The sequence below is a fragment of the Copidosoma floridanum genome, unplaced genomic scaffold (assembly GCF_036245765.1).
Source record: "Copidosoma floridanum isolate Cflo_tuat_1 unplaced genomic scaffold, Cflo_Japanese_pri ptg000023l, whole genome shotgun sequence".
NCBI lineage: Eukaryota > Metazoa > Arthropoda > Insecta > Hymenoptera > Encyrtidae > Copidosoma > Copidosoma floridanum.
In genome coordinates, this window is record NW_028321900.1 from 1,591,257 (window position 1) to 1,608,164 (window position 16,908).

Genomic DNA, 16,908 nt, shown 5'->3' on the forward strand with positions numbered 1-16,908 from the left:
CCCTGGGTTACATTATATATTAAAATCAAATAGACACATATAGTTTAAAGTTTATCTTGAATCTTGGTCATTACAGTTTTTTTTATTAAAGTTTTCTAATGGCTTGTGATCTGTGAAAACAGTAAATGTTTTTCCTATTCAATGATGTTGCCAATATAACTTTGTGAAGTATTCACAATCTCTAGCTCGTAACGTTCAGTCATCAATTCTAGGAAAAGGTTGTCTTTCTGAGACTACTATTTTATTTAACTCTCTATAGTCGATGCATAAGCGGGATTTCTTTTTATTCTTTCTTATACACTAACGTAACCGGCACAGCACATGGACTACGTAGTTCCTCTATTAACCCCACCTTTAATAGCTTTTTGATTTGGCTTTCTGTTTTTACTCCATCTTTAATTGAACATTAGTATGGTTTTCTTACTATTTATTTATTCTCTGTTAGTTTAATGGTTGTATTGTAATTCTTTACGGTACCAACGTTAAATTTTTTTTTCTGCGACGGTTTTTTTGCGTTTAATCAATATTTTTTTTAAACTATTATTCTCATAAATAATAGTATTTTTTACCATATTATTAATTTTATAATTTTTATTATCTTTTTTTTATTTGCATTGTGTTTTTGCCATATTTTTAGATTTTCTTCTTGACAAAGTTTATATTCTTTTATGCAATCTAAGCCTAACAAATGTATCTTCTTTGAACGAACTGCTCATTATTATAAAAAATGTTAATTGTCTCCTTATGTAAAATATTGTTAGTGGTAATATGATCATACCTTCAGCTTTTGGGGTTCCTGAAATTGTCTGTATATTTTTGTCCTCACTTATATTTTTATTCAGATTTCACTTTTTCCAAAAATGATAACTAATCACACATATATTCGCCCCCGACTCATGTTGACCAATGGCTATTTCATCATTTAGCAAAATTTTTAATTTGATAACAGGGGACACTATTCGTTTTTTGCTTTGTTAGAATATCCAATAGCATCTTTAATTTCTATGTTGTTAGTTACTTTAGTTTTTTTATTTTTATTTGATTCTAATGAGCCATTTTCGTGCGGCACATTTGCTTGGGGTAAAATCTATTTGGGAAGCCTACACTCTCGCAGTGTGAACACGGGTATATTTGTTTTGGATTTTGTGTTTATCTTCATTCCTTTCATTAAAGCTATTGTTATACTTGGATCTTAACGGTTCTATTTGTCTGAGTTTGACATAAGATCATCCATGCTAGATACGCTTTTCTTATCCAAGCAAGACTTGACAAAATTTGGTAGCAAGATCACTATTACGTTTATTTGAGAATTAATAGTTAGGTTCCGGTCTACATCTATGAGAATATTTATTTTTTCTTTTTTTTTCAAGCAAAATCCAAAACAGATCCATTTAAACATTTAAAAGTGAAGGCATATGAGATTTTGGACCAAGGTTTTTGAGTAAATGTGTCTACGAATAAATTATTTCAGAACTCCCAAGCATGAGACAATGAGTTCGTTTTTAAGAAAATTGAAAATAATTCCAAAACTGGGCCTTCTACAAATAATCTTAAGATTTCTGCATTTCTGTGTTCTTCAATTTCGAGCCTTTTACAGTCATTTACGAAAAGTTTTAACCAAGCTTCAGCATTTAAGTTCTTTCCATTAAATTTTTCTAATATCATGTTTTTGAAGACAGAATAGGTTGATTTTTCATGTGATGGAGTTTCTGTGGGATTCTGTAATGCAGTGGGGGTTTCAGTTTGAATCGCCTCAAGATAACACTCATGAAAAATAACATTACCTTCTTCATCCATATTAATTTGTCAGTTCACCTTCTTTCAAAGTTATGACTACATTTCTAAATTTGTTGCGTGTTCTTAGACTCTTTACTACTCCATTTGTTATTCGAAAAGCCGTAACTGTTGTTGCTTTGTTTGTTGATATCAAGGAAATTAAAAAATTTCTGGTTGTTCCACCATAAGATCGTTTTTACTTTTATCACGATAGTTTTCGCATCCACAGCTTTGGAAGCGGAGTAGAACAATGCCTTTACGTCACCCATATTGTGTTAATTTATAAGCCTTGAAATCAGGGGTTTAGCTAAATTAAAAAAAGGTTGAAAAAATAACTCAACAAGTGTTGTTGCAGCATTAAAATAGCTAGTTACAGAGGAACAAAATGTCTATAATTAGTGTGAGAATATTTTTAATATAAATTTTAATACCGCACCTAAATTAATACAATAGTCGGTATTTCATACTCATATTTGCAAGTTAAAGCACTCAATGACTACGCAGCAAGACGATCCATGAGCGACTCTCATCAACCGTGCACCCGCGTCATGGTTCCAATGAATGTTTTCTCAGTCACGGTTGAGCACGCACAATTAAGTAGTGGTGTGCGTGTCTAGGTGACTAAGTTTGATAAGGCGTCAAACTTACATACATTCTCCGAAACGCAGTCGCTTAACATTGGAAAGATCATCAAAGTTAATATCATTGTATTATTATTTTAGAATAAATGATTTAGTTGTTTTATAAGATACGGCATTGGAGGATAAGGAAATTCATTAAAATGCTCTCTTTGATTCTTATTTTTTGAAATTTGAATAATTTTATTCAGAATAAAAAAATGTTTAGAATTTTTTCCGCATTTTATAAACTACTTCCAAAATTATTTTACAAGAAACATCAATCATCACCAGGAATATTCAATGAATAAAAAAAATTACGAAAGTCTTTTGACAGGAATAACGTTTATTTATTAGTAGTGGAAACTGTACATTAGTTTACAACTTATTAACATATATTTCTAACATAATTCAAACCTTTTTACATTAAAATTTTTAGAATTATGCAACAGTGTTACAATTTATTTAAGTTATCGACTTATGAACATTTATGTTATATCAATTATCTTAATACATTGATTTTTGTAAGGTTTTGATTATAACAACAATTATAATTGTGATACTTATTAACTTGAACATACAATCATTAATGACTAAAAATAAAAATCTAGTCCAACGCTATTTTATTACATTTAAATAAATATTACAACCCTTCGATGATTTTAATTTTTTCTTTATCACTGTTATCTCTTTCTAAAATTTTAAATTTCTTATAAGGTGTAGCAAAAGCTGGAATGCTGATAATCTTTAAACAGAACTCAGCAAATTCAAGAAATATTGGCTTAAGTGTTTCATAAAAGCACTTAGGAAAAGCTTTTTTTTTTTATACAATTCTTAAAAAATTCCAGTTTTTTTGTTTATCCTTGAGATATGCTAACATTTAACTTTGGCTAAACTTTTTTCTGAAAAATTCTTGAACATTTACTTTGTAGTCAGATTTCAAGATCGCCAAATGTAATCCTCAAAAAACAGAATGTAAGACGTATGCAATAACAAATTCGTTAAAAAATTTACAAAGTAAGTTTCTTATATCTAATTTATTTAGTAAATTAATATATTTCTGAAAAATATTGATAAAATTCTTAACTGCAACACAAATTTTTACGTTGTAAGCTTTCACCCATAAAGTTTCATATATATCTAATAATATCTCTGTTATTTTTTCCAATTTGCTTTCAGTTTTTCCTTGAATTGTAATCATTACAGTTTCGTAATCCAAATTAAGATTACTTTCAGCTATAATTTGACGCATTGATGGAATAAATTTAATTATGGAAATCATTTTTTCCATAATAAAAGCAAAATCTAATTTTATATTTTGATAATTTATATCATTGCCAAAGTCAGGTACCTTGGAATTGTATCTTTTCAGGATCTCTTCTTCATTACCCTGGTTTTAAAATTCATTACTAAGTTTGAGTAATTTTTCAAACAGTTTTTTACTTGTCACCAATTTTATCAATTTATTTATAGTTATAGAAGTGCATGAAAAGATCTAATAGTCTTATCCGATCTCTTCAATAGTAAAAGTATGAACAGAGTTTGAAATTACTGTGTCAACATTACTTGCACATAAATCTTTCAATTTATCTATGGACCGAGCAATAAAATCCAATAGTGATTCATTTACATCACTTTCTTCCAAATATATATATACTGTTTATCTTCACCATTAGTTCTTGTAATAGTCATTATACTAATAAATTCATTTTTATCTTGCTCATCGATAAAAATAATTCCATCACATGTACTATTTTTAATTGATTTTCTATAACTTTGATAGATATCATTCAAAGTAGTATCAGATACAACCGAGTTAAAGGATAAGAGTTATATGCTGGGCGTACAGATTCACAAAACTTTTAAAAATAATCAGAGTCCAAAATGTCCAATGAGAGATTATTGACAATAATAAAATTTATAAAATATTTGTTAATTTCCATGTGGTTTTTATGATCAACCTGATCTAGATAATAAGTGATGCTTCTTTTTTTTTAATGGAATAAGAACTGTCTTATTATGAGAAGCCCAAAAAAATTATTTTAATCATGATAGTATTCAAAATAAAATCATTAATGAATCTCTAGAAACCTGTAAGAATTCGGACACTGAATTTTCAGTATGTTAAGTTGCTTCGTTTTTAAAATTTACATCTCTTTTCTGGGTATTTCTATATTGCTCCAATATTTTCTTTTTTACATTGAAGAGCTCTTGTTGTTACAAAGCTCACTATCCTGAGAACATTCAGAGGCATGATCTGGATCTGGAATCTTTGAGCTTGGGCAAGTTGATACAGGTTTTAAATCGTTTTGCTTGCAGGTGTTCCTGTGATCAATAAACACATTAATAGATATAATGAATTCTCATTTTAATTTTCCATTCTTCACATTTACCTGTGAGAACGCAATTTTCTTCACGTCTTTTTTCTGCCGTATTTTGTAGAATTCTTTTACAGACAGGACAGTATATTTCGGGGGGGGGGGAGGTGGAGATCTGAAATAACGACAGTTCACTTCAATTTTACAGTAAAACTATGAATGTTCATTTCAGTGACGTGTATTTCGACGACAACGATAGCTCAGTGCAGCGACTGTTCATTATTTCGACAGCCAATCACGAAGCAGTATAAGAAGAAAGTTAAAGGAAACTGCCTTGTTGCCATATTGCTATAATTTTTTTTTCCCTTGTCAAACCACGCGAGAGGTTAGAATTAAGAATAAATACCCTGGTTTCCGCGGAAAAACTATTTTAATCCAAAATGTTAGAAATAATGTCAGAAACATCATGAGGTATCTTACCAGTTTCTGATCGTGTCGGAAACTAGGTAACATACCTTAAGTAACATACCTACTTACCACTGATATACACTCTTATTTAAACGCGTAAGCTTTTGTAGTTTGTATAAAGCCATGACCACCCGAACTAAACTCTTCCTTAAGTCAATGATAAATATATTAACTGTATGAAGGTTTTATAGAAATTTCTATCAAACAATTACTTTACTAATCTTTTTTTCGTTAACATTAACTGTCTTTTGAAAAGAGCGATCAAATTGGTTATGTAGCATTGAAAGAGCAGACGATAAAATTAAGATATTTTTAAATTTTTTTAAACTTTTAAAGTGATCATGCCTTTACGCCTTGTAGCATATTAGGTCAATTAATATATGAAACGGATGACATTAGTGTTAGCAGAAAACAAAAAATATGTTGATATGAAAAAAAATGATTTAAGAAACATAGTGTTTTCTTTTTTCGGTTATTCAGTGGCTGAGTTAACCTAAAAAGTTCGTGAAAGTCCGGAAATCATTTTTTTCGCGTTTGAAAAAAAAATTGACCTCCAATGCCAAAAAATTAGAAGACAAAGTTGTAGATCTTAAAAAAACCTATCGATTGATGGGCGTTGAATATAATTTGAATGCGTAATTGATGAGGAAACTTAAAAAAACCATCGAAAGTCGTCTTTTTTTAATTTGTTAATAACTTTTTTTTTTGAGATTTTAAAGTTGGTATTTGGTCAAATTGTAAGTTTTTGGTTCACAAACCTTCAGTTTTTTTTTTAGCGAAAAATATTAAAAATTTTTCGAAATATCGCATTTTTTCCAAAAAAAAACACCTTTCATAAAAACTTCAATAGACGTCAGGAAATTATGCTGAAGCAACTTTTCAAGGCTAAATCTCTTCGTCTAGACTTATTCTATCATGCAATGTTTGTAGTAAGTAAAACTTGTCAATTCTTGATGCCGAAATCGGACTCCGAAAAAAGTGCTTTTTTTTTCTATCGGTTTTTTGCAATTTTTTTACATATTTTGATAATTGCACGTATCTAACTTACTGCAATGCATTGTGCTTATTTTTTACGAATTTAAAAAAAAAAGTTTTCATGATACGACCATGTGGAGCCAAGTTAGGTTTTTTTTTTTTTTTAAGTCCCTATGCGACGGTGAAACGCGTAGAACTCTGAAACTTGCACACTTTACTAACAAATACCCATTTTGCATTAAAAAAATTATTCACAATCGTTAACTTTAGCGGAACAATGGGTATGATAACGTTACAGTTAAGTCTTTTTGCGCGTCACGCATCGACTGCCCGCTAGTATGAGGTGTGTCTGGCTGGTTGCTCTTACTCGGGCTCCAAAAGGGAGTCGGAGAGGTGAGAGAAAGATGTTCTCTTTTTTCAGACAGACCTTGTTACCTTTTTATTAATTTTGTCATGATTTATATGAAATTTATAGTGCTTGAAAAGGGCCTCATTCTAAAGTGTCCGAAACGTTGCTTTAATAAATAAATAAAGACCATTAGACAGCATTGCCGTTGGAGTCATACTTTAATATTTTGAATAATACACAAGTAAAAAAATTTTTGTTACTTTTTTCTATCAAATTGACAAGAAATCACAGTAATATTGCACTTATACATAATAGTTATTAAGGTAACAAGTGTGGAAAAGACGATTTCCGCACGAGTTGTGATTGACTCGCACGAGTGCCAGTTGAGCACACGAGTGCGTAGCACGAGTGTGATCGCACGGCACGAGTTACCGTCACCGGCCACGAGTGCGAGTCTATCACACGAGTGCGGGAAATCGTCTCACACGAGTTGCGTACAAGTTTTTTCCGCCTTCGGGTGATTTTGGGAGGCTGGTACTTCCTCGGGTAAAAAAGCAGTTTTCCGATACTCGTTCAAAAAGTCTCCTTTACGAACCTCATTACGGACCTCTCAGTTCGCAAACAAAGACTTTTCAAACTCGTAGGAAAACTACTATTTCGCAATAAGTTTGCGGAATACAGGTGTTTTCCGCACTGATATTAGTGTGGAAAATAGATTTTTCCACATAGTGTGCGGAAAAGGTGTGCGGAAAATATCTTCCGCACACTAGGGAAGAATCGATTTTCCACTCTAATATCAGTGCGGAAAACACCTATTTTCAGCACACTATTGCGAAATAGTAGTTTTCCTACGAGTTTGAAAAGTCTTTGTTTGCGAACCGACAGGTTTGCGGTCCGAGCCGAAGGCGAGGTCCGTAACGAGGTTCGTAAAGGAGACTTTCCGAACGTGTATCGGAGAACTGCTTTTTTGCCCGAGGAAGTACCAGCCTCCCAAAACCACCCGAGGGCAGAAAAATGATTTTTTTGACTTTTGAGTTTGATATCTCAAAAAGTAGACCAGTAGAAGTTTCTAAATCACGTTTCCCGTTTTTCTAGCGCTAGTATCTATGAAAAATCACACTCAGATTGTGGCACCATACAAATTTGAATCTTTGTCATTGATTAACTACTAAACAATGTGTATTTTAACAAAAAATAAGCAACTATTAATTATGAAATTTTTCGATGCATGGTGATAACAAAAATAAATGAAATACTAATTTATAATCAGATATACTATCAAATTAGTGTACACGCTGCTAGGAAATTACTTAATTTATGTATCTTTATGTCATGTTTCACCATCAAAAAGTATATTTAATAGGGATGTGTATGAAACTTTTGAAAAATGTCACATGGTAGTCATACGATAATCATAAAATTCTTTTATTTTTTAGTAGGGGAAATTGAAGATCAAACATTAATTATTTGCAAATAAAATTCATTGAATGAAATACTTTGATAGTAGTTGCTTAGTTCAAACGTATTTTAGCATTGGAAATAACAATTTGAACGACAGACAACAAGTAAACCAACGGCATTAGAAATTAAAAGCATTTATGATACCGAACAATATACAATAGTTTTTTAGTACAGCTCTTAGAATAATTTAAATAAAACAAGATGTATGACAATTTTCTATGAAACAGCTGAATATTTAAAATATTGAGATTGATACTTATTTATTTATGTGTATGTGATCCTTTCAAGAATAACTTACCGAAGTATCGAGTGAATATACATGTATGTAAGCTAAGAAAAAAGTTGTTGTACTTATTGATTTTCTGCAATCATTGTACTAATAGTAGTCTTAGTGTAGAAGAATACACACATATATACGTATGTATGATTTCGTTATTTTTGTGAAAGCTCTTTATTAAATACAAATAATAAAATATTATTTTTAATATAATACTTATTTAGATGACAAAGCATTCTCATCTTTAGGCGCTTTTTTTTTAATTTTTTTTTGAACACCACTGATTTTTTTTACTTTCAAGGGGTAAAGAAGTGGTATTTATTTCTGTTTCAGGTGCAGTATCAATAGACGAATAGCCAGTGGCTCTATTTTCTCAAAGACGTCTTGGATTACAAAATATTTTTTTTCAGCAGGTTAAAAAAAAATTATATCCTACAAAATAGATATTTATATCTATGTAAGGTAAAAAATCCTATTATAAATTTTTTTATTGCATTTTCAATTACAATTTATTTTAAGTCCAAGAAAATATTTTTCGAATTTATTTCATACTTAAAATAATAATTTTATGAATAAATGTACATCACTTCGTAAAGACTTACCACGAAAAAGTTGAGTGGTTTGACCTTGACAGTCTGACAGTCAGTGTCCAGCGCAATAGTGATGCTCTGGCGAACGAGCAAGTGCATAGAGCGGGCCACTGCCTGTATCACACTCACTTCTCTACTACCTAAGCTACTCGAAGCATCGTGAAGAACAGCTTTCCTTTAGAGTTCCTGCTTTTTTGAGTCTTACCTTTAATTCAGCAGTGATTATTAGAAAATTTTTTTTAAATTCTTTTATTATTTATTTACAACTGCGGTATGTATGTTCAATTCACTTAATTCAAGCTCTTATGATGAATTGCTAAGTTTTTATAGTGGAGAGTGTTTCACGAATAGGGACTTCACTTTATAGAAATTTTACATATTACCCAAAATACGAAGTGAAAAAAAACGTTTTATTCTATAAATAATTGCTAATTGTTCATTAGAACTATCTAACCTTTTATGTTTTCGTAAAATATTAATAACCCTTTGTTATTATTAAAATATTTTATAAAAAAACCAGTATAAAGCTAACATATTGTCTTAAATCCCAAAGCGTCATTCTTACACGTAGTACTAACAAATACTCATAAACACATTATTTACAGAAGGTAAAATGAGTTCTACAAATGAAGAGCCTCAAAAAAACACACAAATAGAATGGTACTACATGTTATAAGTGTCAAGTCTTCCCACGCAAGAAAAAAAACTAGTATTTGAAAAAAATTCAAACAAAGGAACGGGCTAAAGAGTTTTTCAAGACTTATAACTGTTATGTCCAATCAAATCACACTTTTTGTCACACATGTTCCTTGAAACTAAGGTATGGAAAGAGTCAAATTTATAAAAATCTTTCAACAGAAAACACTGATTGAAACTCTAAGACTGTGCTAGAACAGAAAAATTTCAACCGAGTTACAAGGTGATGATATGGAACTATCACAAGCCTTATCTAAAGTTTTGATCAATCAAGACGAGTTTAAAACGTGTAATAAACAATCTTCACCAGATTTGACTTTATTTTCACAAAAATCTAACTAATTTTCATTAAACAGGGAATCAAGTAAACTCTCGATGTATTTTCCAACGGATGAGTGCCTTTTGAAAGAATGGTTTTTTAAAAGCATATTGTTTTCCATGTGGAGAGAGAAACAACATGATTGTTCATTCCAAATAATGTTTGTTTATTCCCAACTGGAATCAGTGCTATCCTAGTCATTTAATTTAAAAAAGATCTTATGAAAACTTAATACTAACGATATCTGTTTATTCGATAGAGACTACGATTGAAGTTGGGGAGGCGAAAACATGTATGAAAAAGCTATTAAACCAATCTAATGTAAAACTACATGATGAAATTAGTCAATTCATATTATCAGACAAATGTATGAAAGCTTTCATCGGACATTCGTGAAATATAATTTTACAGCTTAAAGAAATGTTCACAATAATGGAAAATCTGTTAATATAAATACAATTCAAGCTCTTGTAATACTTTCATTTAAACTAAAATCCGGAAATTTATATGCATTGATAGCCGCTACTTTAGAAGTTACTGAGAAGATTGTTAAAAATTCGATAAATTCTATTTTGAATTCCTTTAAAGAACAGATACTTCCAAAGAGCTTTGGAATTAGGGCTTATAACCGAAACTTTTTCTTGAAGAAACAGGCAAAGGCTGCAGAACTTTTGTACAATTTAGATGATACTTTGTTTGTTATTTATGATGGCACTTACTTAAGACACGAGAAAAGTGCAAATAATTCTTAACAGCAAAAATCTTATTTTGGACAAAAAAAAGTTCCATTATGCAAGCCTTTTACCATCTGTACCACGGATGAGTCTATTATTGATCTTCTTGGACCATTTAAAGATACTCTTAATAATGCCACAATACTTCATCATATTTTACAAGATCCAAATGAACTTATGAGTATTTTAAGAGAAAAAGATGTTTTCATTCTGGACCGTGGATTTAGAGATATCACAACTCATTTATAAGTTAAAGATTTTATAGTACTGATGCCAGCCTTAAAAAAAAAAAAGAAATGTGACAAGCATTTTTCTAGCCGATAAACAGCCGTACCGGATCCCCTCACAAAACTCTCACTAATTTTCTTACCATGTCCCTACACTCTGGATATCTCTCCTCCGGGAGGTCTGCCACAGGTGTCTGGCTCGGGAACACCAAACACTCCTGAAAGGAAAACAGCAGGGGGCAAATGAGGGCACTACTTATCAATAAACACTCACTAATATAAATTTTCACAGCGCGATCGCGCTATTTATTTTCCTCCGCACACTCTCAATGCTCTACACTCTCTCTCTGTCTCTCTCTCTCTCTCTAGATAACTATGTATATTGGCACGTTATTCTCGAGGTAGATTTCTTAGGGTTATCACCTCCGATTGTCCTCACCGTCGACCTCCTCCCTGGCTTGACTGTCAGTGGCCAGTACCTAGGCTACACGCACACTCAGACATGACCTTAATCGTACCTTCAATCAATTCAATTTTTCTTATCCCTATATAAATTCTACACACACTTATCCTGACTCACTCGGATCGTCCCCAACCCTTTACCTCGAAATAATATCTAATGCACCATCCTCCGTGAAATGACCTTCTCTCTGTCCTCGCAGTCACCCGGTGCCACCTGGAGTTCATCTCGATCATCGCGTCGACTTGGTATCATGGTCAACTGTCGGGCAGTCTTGTTCAGGGTTCTCCTATGCTCTCTTATTGGATCTCTTTCCTCACTCTCTGCTCTACCTGTCACTTTTTCCTACATCCAATGACTCTCTCTTTCCTATCTGCTCTCTATGCAGCTCCGTGCGATACTTGCTCGTGCCAGGCTCTCCACTGTTCTGTCTCCCGCTACCACTCAACTACTACTGCTTTACTGCAGTCCAGTTTGATCAATGCGCATGCCCCTCACGGGTATCCGAAAAATCTCCAACACGCCTTAAAAACGGTAAATTGTTGGAGGTTTCAAAAACTAGGGGAATCGACATGACCGCCCGGCACTCACTCCTCTCCGACGCGTTGCGAGCTCTTCCATCTCTCCTTCTCTATCTTACACACACGCTTACCCAATCATACCTCACACACATTCAATCGCTTTCCTGGTCTTCGGTCCTTCTCTCTCCTCTGGCTCGTAGTCCGCGGCACCAAGAACACACATTAAAAGCATTGTGTAATCCAGAAATATATATATCTATGTCTGTAATGAGACTCGGTAGCTGCCGATGACTTGCTCCTGTAAAGGTATACAGTGGTGTGATAGTTTTAGCTACTACGTCACAGAAATCAACTTACAACTAAAGAATCAAATGAATCAAAGTACGTTACGAAATTTCGTTAGGTTATCGAAGCTATACATGGAATTCTTGCACAAAAGTATAAATTATCACATCATCAATTCAGAAAACAAGCCCTCCCAGATTCTGCAATATACTGTCAAGTTGCTCGTTTCATTCAAAATATCACTGGACCTTGACCTAATTCAGACAATAATAAATTAGATGTAATTGTCAAAAGAATGAAGTAGCAGAATAATGTCGTCAATTATTGTGCTAAAAAAATAGCAAATTCAAACTACAATCAAAAATCGGTACAATTTTAAAAAATATTTTCTTCTGCTTTACTTGACTTACCAGAACTGACATTGGAAGAACTAGAACTTTTCTTCACGGGATCTTGTTAAATACAGCAAGCCATTTCCTATGTAGGAGAAACGCTTGAAGATGATGATACTCTTTATATAAGTTTCTTAAAAGCTGATGCAGGTATTGTAAGATTTTAAGTAAGATCTAGGCATGTTAATACCAGAACTTACAAATATTACATTCATTACGATACTAACGAGGACAATATAACTACAATACAAGAATACTGCTACAGTTGTGCTATTGGCCTATAAACAATTGGATGTTGCTCTCATGTTGCTGTGCTTCTGTATCCTTTATCACATGGCAGATACTTGTCGAACGTGATTCAACCCGCTGAAGTAGTGACTGATCTTTTTAACATTAATAACGTGTATCCGGTGATCAACGAGAAGAGTGATGAAGATTAGAATTCTAAATCATTTGTAATGCACCAAGGTATTTAGATTTTTTCTCAATTGAAAGTTGTACTATTAATTTGGTAAGGCTACTAAAAAAGAATTTTTTGCAGTGCAGATGAAAGTGACTTTAGAAAAATTGAAGGAACTCCGTAAAATATTGTATACGTTCATGCATAGCATAAATCACCTTTAAACTCAAAATATCATCAGTGTTACAATGTAACTCAAAGCGAAGATTCACAACAAAAACCTAATGCGCCATTTACGATACCTCAATGATGGTGTGAAAATTCATGAAATATATTAATATTCTGTAAAATACAGCCAGTGAACATTGCTTAAGCCTAATCAATAAGTACTTTATTTTTTTTCTTTTGTTCTAAGAATTTAACTTTTAAAGGAAAATGATAGCTTGAAGTGTTAGTATTATCATTATTTACTTGTAAAAAAGGAACTGGAAGGAGCTGTTAAATTGTAGGGTATGCAAATATACATTATATTTGTAGAAATGCATAAGACATTTTTAATTTAATTAAATGTGATAAAAGGCTACTTTTAAGGTCTCTTGGAGTAAAAACAACAGTTTTTTAAATTTTTTAACATGACGCAACACTGAAAAGAATCTCGAAAAGTACGTTTTCGACTTATTTTTGGACGTTCTACAACATGGGAAGTGAAACTTTCATGCAGGTATTATTAAACCTGGCCAAAGTTGCGCTTTGAAGTTTAAATAATTTTTTTCAAGGTTATGTTTAACTCCATTCATTAAAAAAAAATTCAACTGAAGAGTATTTAAAAATTATTTGCTTATAAATTTTTTTCGATATCGTGCATAATTAGAACGCGGGAAAAATAATGAGATGTGAGGTAGTGTTATGTTTAAGTCCCTTAGAGTCAGAAAAATAGTTTTTTGTATTTTTAAACATGGCATACCCCTGAAAAAATTTTTAAAAAATACGTTTTGGACTAATTCATAGACGCTCTACAAGATGGAGAAAAAAAATTTCATGCAGGTATTATAAAACAAGCCAAAAAAAAGCGTTTAAGGACGAAGTTTTTTTTTTAGGTTATGTTCAACTTCATAATTTAAAAAAAAGTCCTATTTAAAAGTAATAGTCAACTGTATACTTAAATCTTACCAGTTTTATTTTGTGATTAAAATGCAAGGAAAAAATTAAAACGCAAAAAAAGATAGTCATCTGTATACTTAAATCTTACCAGTTTTATTTCATGATTAGAATGCAAGGAAAAAATTAAAACGCAAAAAAAGTTGTTTTTGAGCCCTGTTAGGACCCAAAAAGTTTTTGGAACCTATAACCTGGTAGACCTCTTATTTAAAGCCCCAAGACATACTTTTATGATGCATATGAAAAAAAAAAAAAGTTGAGTAATTTTACCCCCCAAAATTGAGGATACCTTTCACCCATTTTTCTATAACCCTTGAAATTGGAATTTTGAAACTTAGTAACGTTCTTGTTGGCGTAGAATGTAGAATATAAAATGATAAGGTTCTTTTATCTTATGTATTTTCTGCTTCTATTTATTAATGTCACAAATTACTAGAGTGGTCTAATAATATGTCGATAATGCGCAATTAACTTTACGTAATTTTTTTTAAAAGGAATGCATTATTTTTAGATTCATTTTGTATCGTGCACTTTTTTTAATACCTCCAGCATATTTAGTTCTGTATTCAGATTTTTTATTCTGGAATGCCAAGATAGCACTTTCATGACCCATATATTTAACATGTCCTTGAAATAGTTTATTTTGTCGATCTCTAACTATATAGCAATATTCCAGGGTTCCAAATCAATAAATAATGATGTAAGAATTCATTTCTTTTTCTTTCTATTCTCCATGGTTGAAGACACATGAGTCTTTTTTGGACGATATTTTTGATATCATTCTGAATTTTTTTAGTGACAATGGTGAAATTTATCTTAAAAGTAGAAGGTGTCTAGATTTCTTTTTCTTAATTGAGTGTGTTATCAGGTTATTTAACGAATGAGTCACTCACTGGCCATTATAGTTTATTGTGCATAACTCTAAGAATTTGGAGGTATGTGGATTTCTTTGATGTTTTCTTCGTTTTCTAATTGGCCAAAAGTTTTATGTAACGAACGATATATATTAACTTCATAAAAACTCTGTGACTTCATAAAAAGTAGAATTTTGAATTACTTATATTTTAAATGTTTCTTACTAATTTCAACGTATCTTCAGTGAGTTTATCTTTTTTTGATTCTTGTTTTATAGCTACTTTGTGTAATGTGTCTATTAAATTAACGGTACGTTTTATGAATTTTTTTCAGACACGACATTTCATAATTTTTTTGGAACAACTTTTAACGTTGTTATTGATTATTGCTGTGACAGTTATAATAATAATAGTTTTAATGAAGTTATGTAATAAAAAAAAGTTTGTACATTCAAACTTGTCAGTTCGTATTTTTTTATATTTAGTTTATGATGTTTTTTACATAAAAATTATTATTTATCCATGCTTTTTTATATAAATTTACCTTTCAAATTCATTTTGTAGCGTCGTGAGAGGCATTAGTATCTTTCAAGGGTTTATGTGACAAACTATAAGTGAACGTCCGTCTGACAGGTTTATAATATCCTAGAAAAGATTTTCTGATTACTAGTTGACGTTAATTTACGTTTTTTCTCGTACACTCATTATGTATTTGTAAGGGACTTGTATCTTTTACTCTTTCTTGTTGATTCATTTTATTAAACTAAATAGTTTTGAATTGTTTTTAATAAGGTGTTTAGAGTAACTTTAAATTATCAGCTAATGAGTTAATTTACTGGTACTCTATTTTTTGTGTAAAAATAATTTGACTGATGATTCCAGAGATGTCAATCTTTCCGTTCTTACGCAAGGAGGTAAAATAAAGTTATCTTGACCACATTAATTTTAAATTCACAAGAACCATTGTCATCTAATTACATCAGCAAGGATACTTAAATTGTAAAACAAAATGTAACAAGACTTCATTTAATCCTTGAGTGGGTGTGTGCTCCAATATTAATTTATTAATATCATGCTATATTATTATCTTTCGGTAAACTCTTTCTAAAGTTATTAAGCCGGTAGGTATTCCATTAGTTACAGTTAATAATATTCAATGTCCTTTATAATGTAAAGCTAATGTTTGGCTTACGTTTGGTTTCTCTATTTTAAAATAATTAAAGTCCAGTGCACCTTCCGATTTCAACAGTCTTGAAAAAGATTCCTAAGGTTTCTTTGTTATTTTCTCTAAATGGGATGCTTTCGATTGTCTGTTTTGAGTAGTCCTTTGTGTAAGTGTACTTGAGGTTAGAGTTTTTCTCGTAGAATACGTAGAGTAATTGATAATTTTTCATCTGTGGTATATTTTTGTAAAATTTTGTCTTCACCGAATGTAGGTTCAAAGTTTTCTGCATGCTTGGATATTTAAGCAACTCTTTTATCTAATACAGAATTATCGAAATTAGCAGAAAAACAAAAGTCTATTCCAGTCAAAATATGTTGAATTTGAAGGTCCAGTTACTTTTCATCAGAAAAACTAGTTTTAGATTTAAAGTCCACATATGATTGTTTGGATCCATTATCATTATTAGCTTTGATTTGATATTCTTAAAGATTAGAACTTAATCTCTATCATATTACTCATCATAGATTTTAATTAAACTTCAGTAACATCATTATCTAAGTTTTTTAAGCAAAATAGGTGTTACAGGTATTCCAGCACTTGTAACGTCAGTGTCTGAGTCAATCACAATGTTGTTCTGAGTCCACTTTAGTCAGTTTCTGTCGTAATCTACTTGGTCTAGGGTCATACGTTAGTAATTTTGTATGTTTCTCTAAAGATTTTCAAAGTCGCTCGAGTCATTCTCAGGAAACCAGCTTGTTCGTAATGTTGTGTTTTTATTTTTGGTTTATCTTTTGATTTTCTTTGTCCTAGCATTATTTTTCTCAGTAAAGAAAAACTATTATTTATATAATTAGCCTTCTACCAAA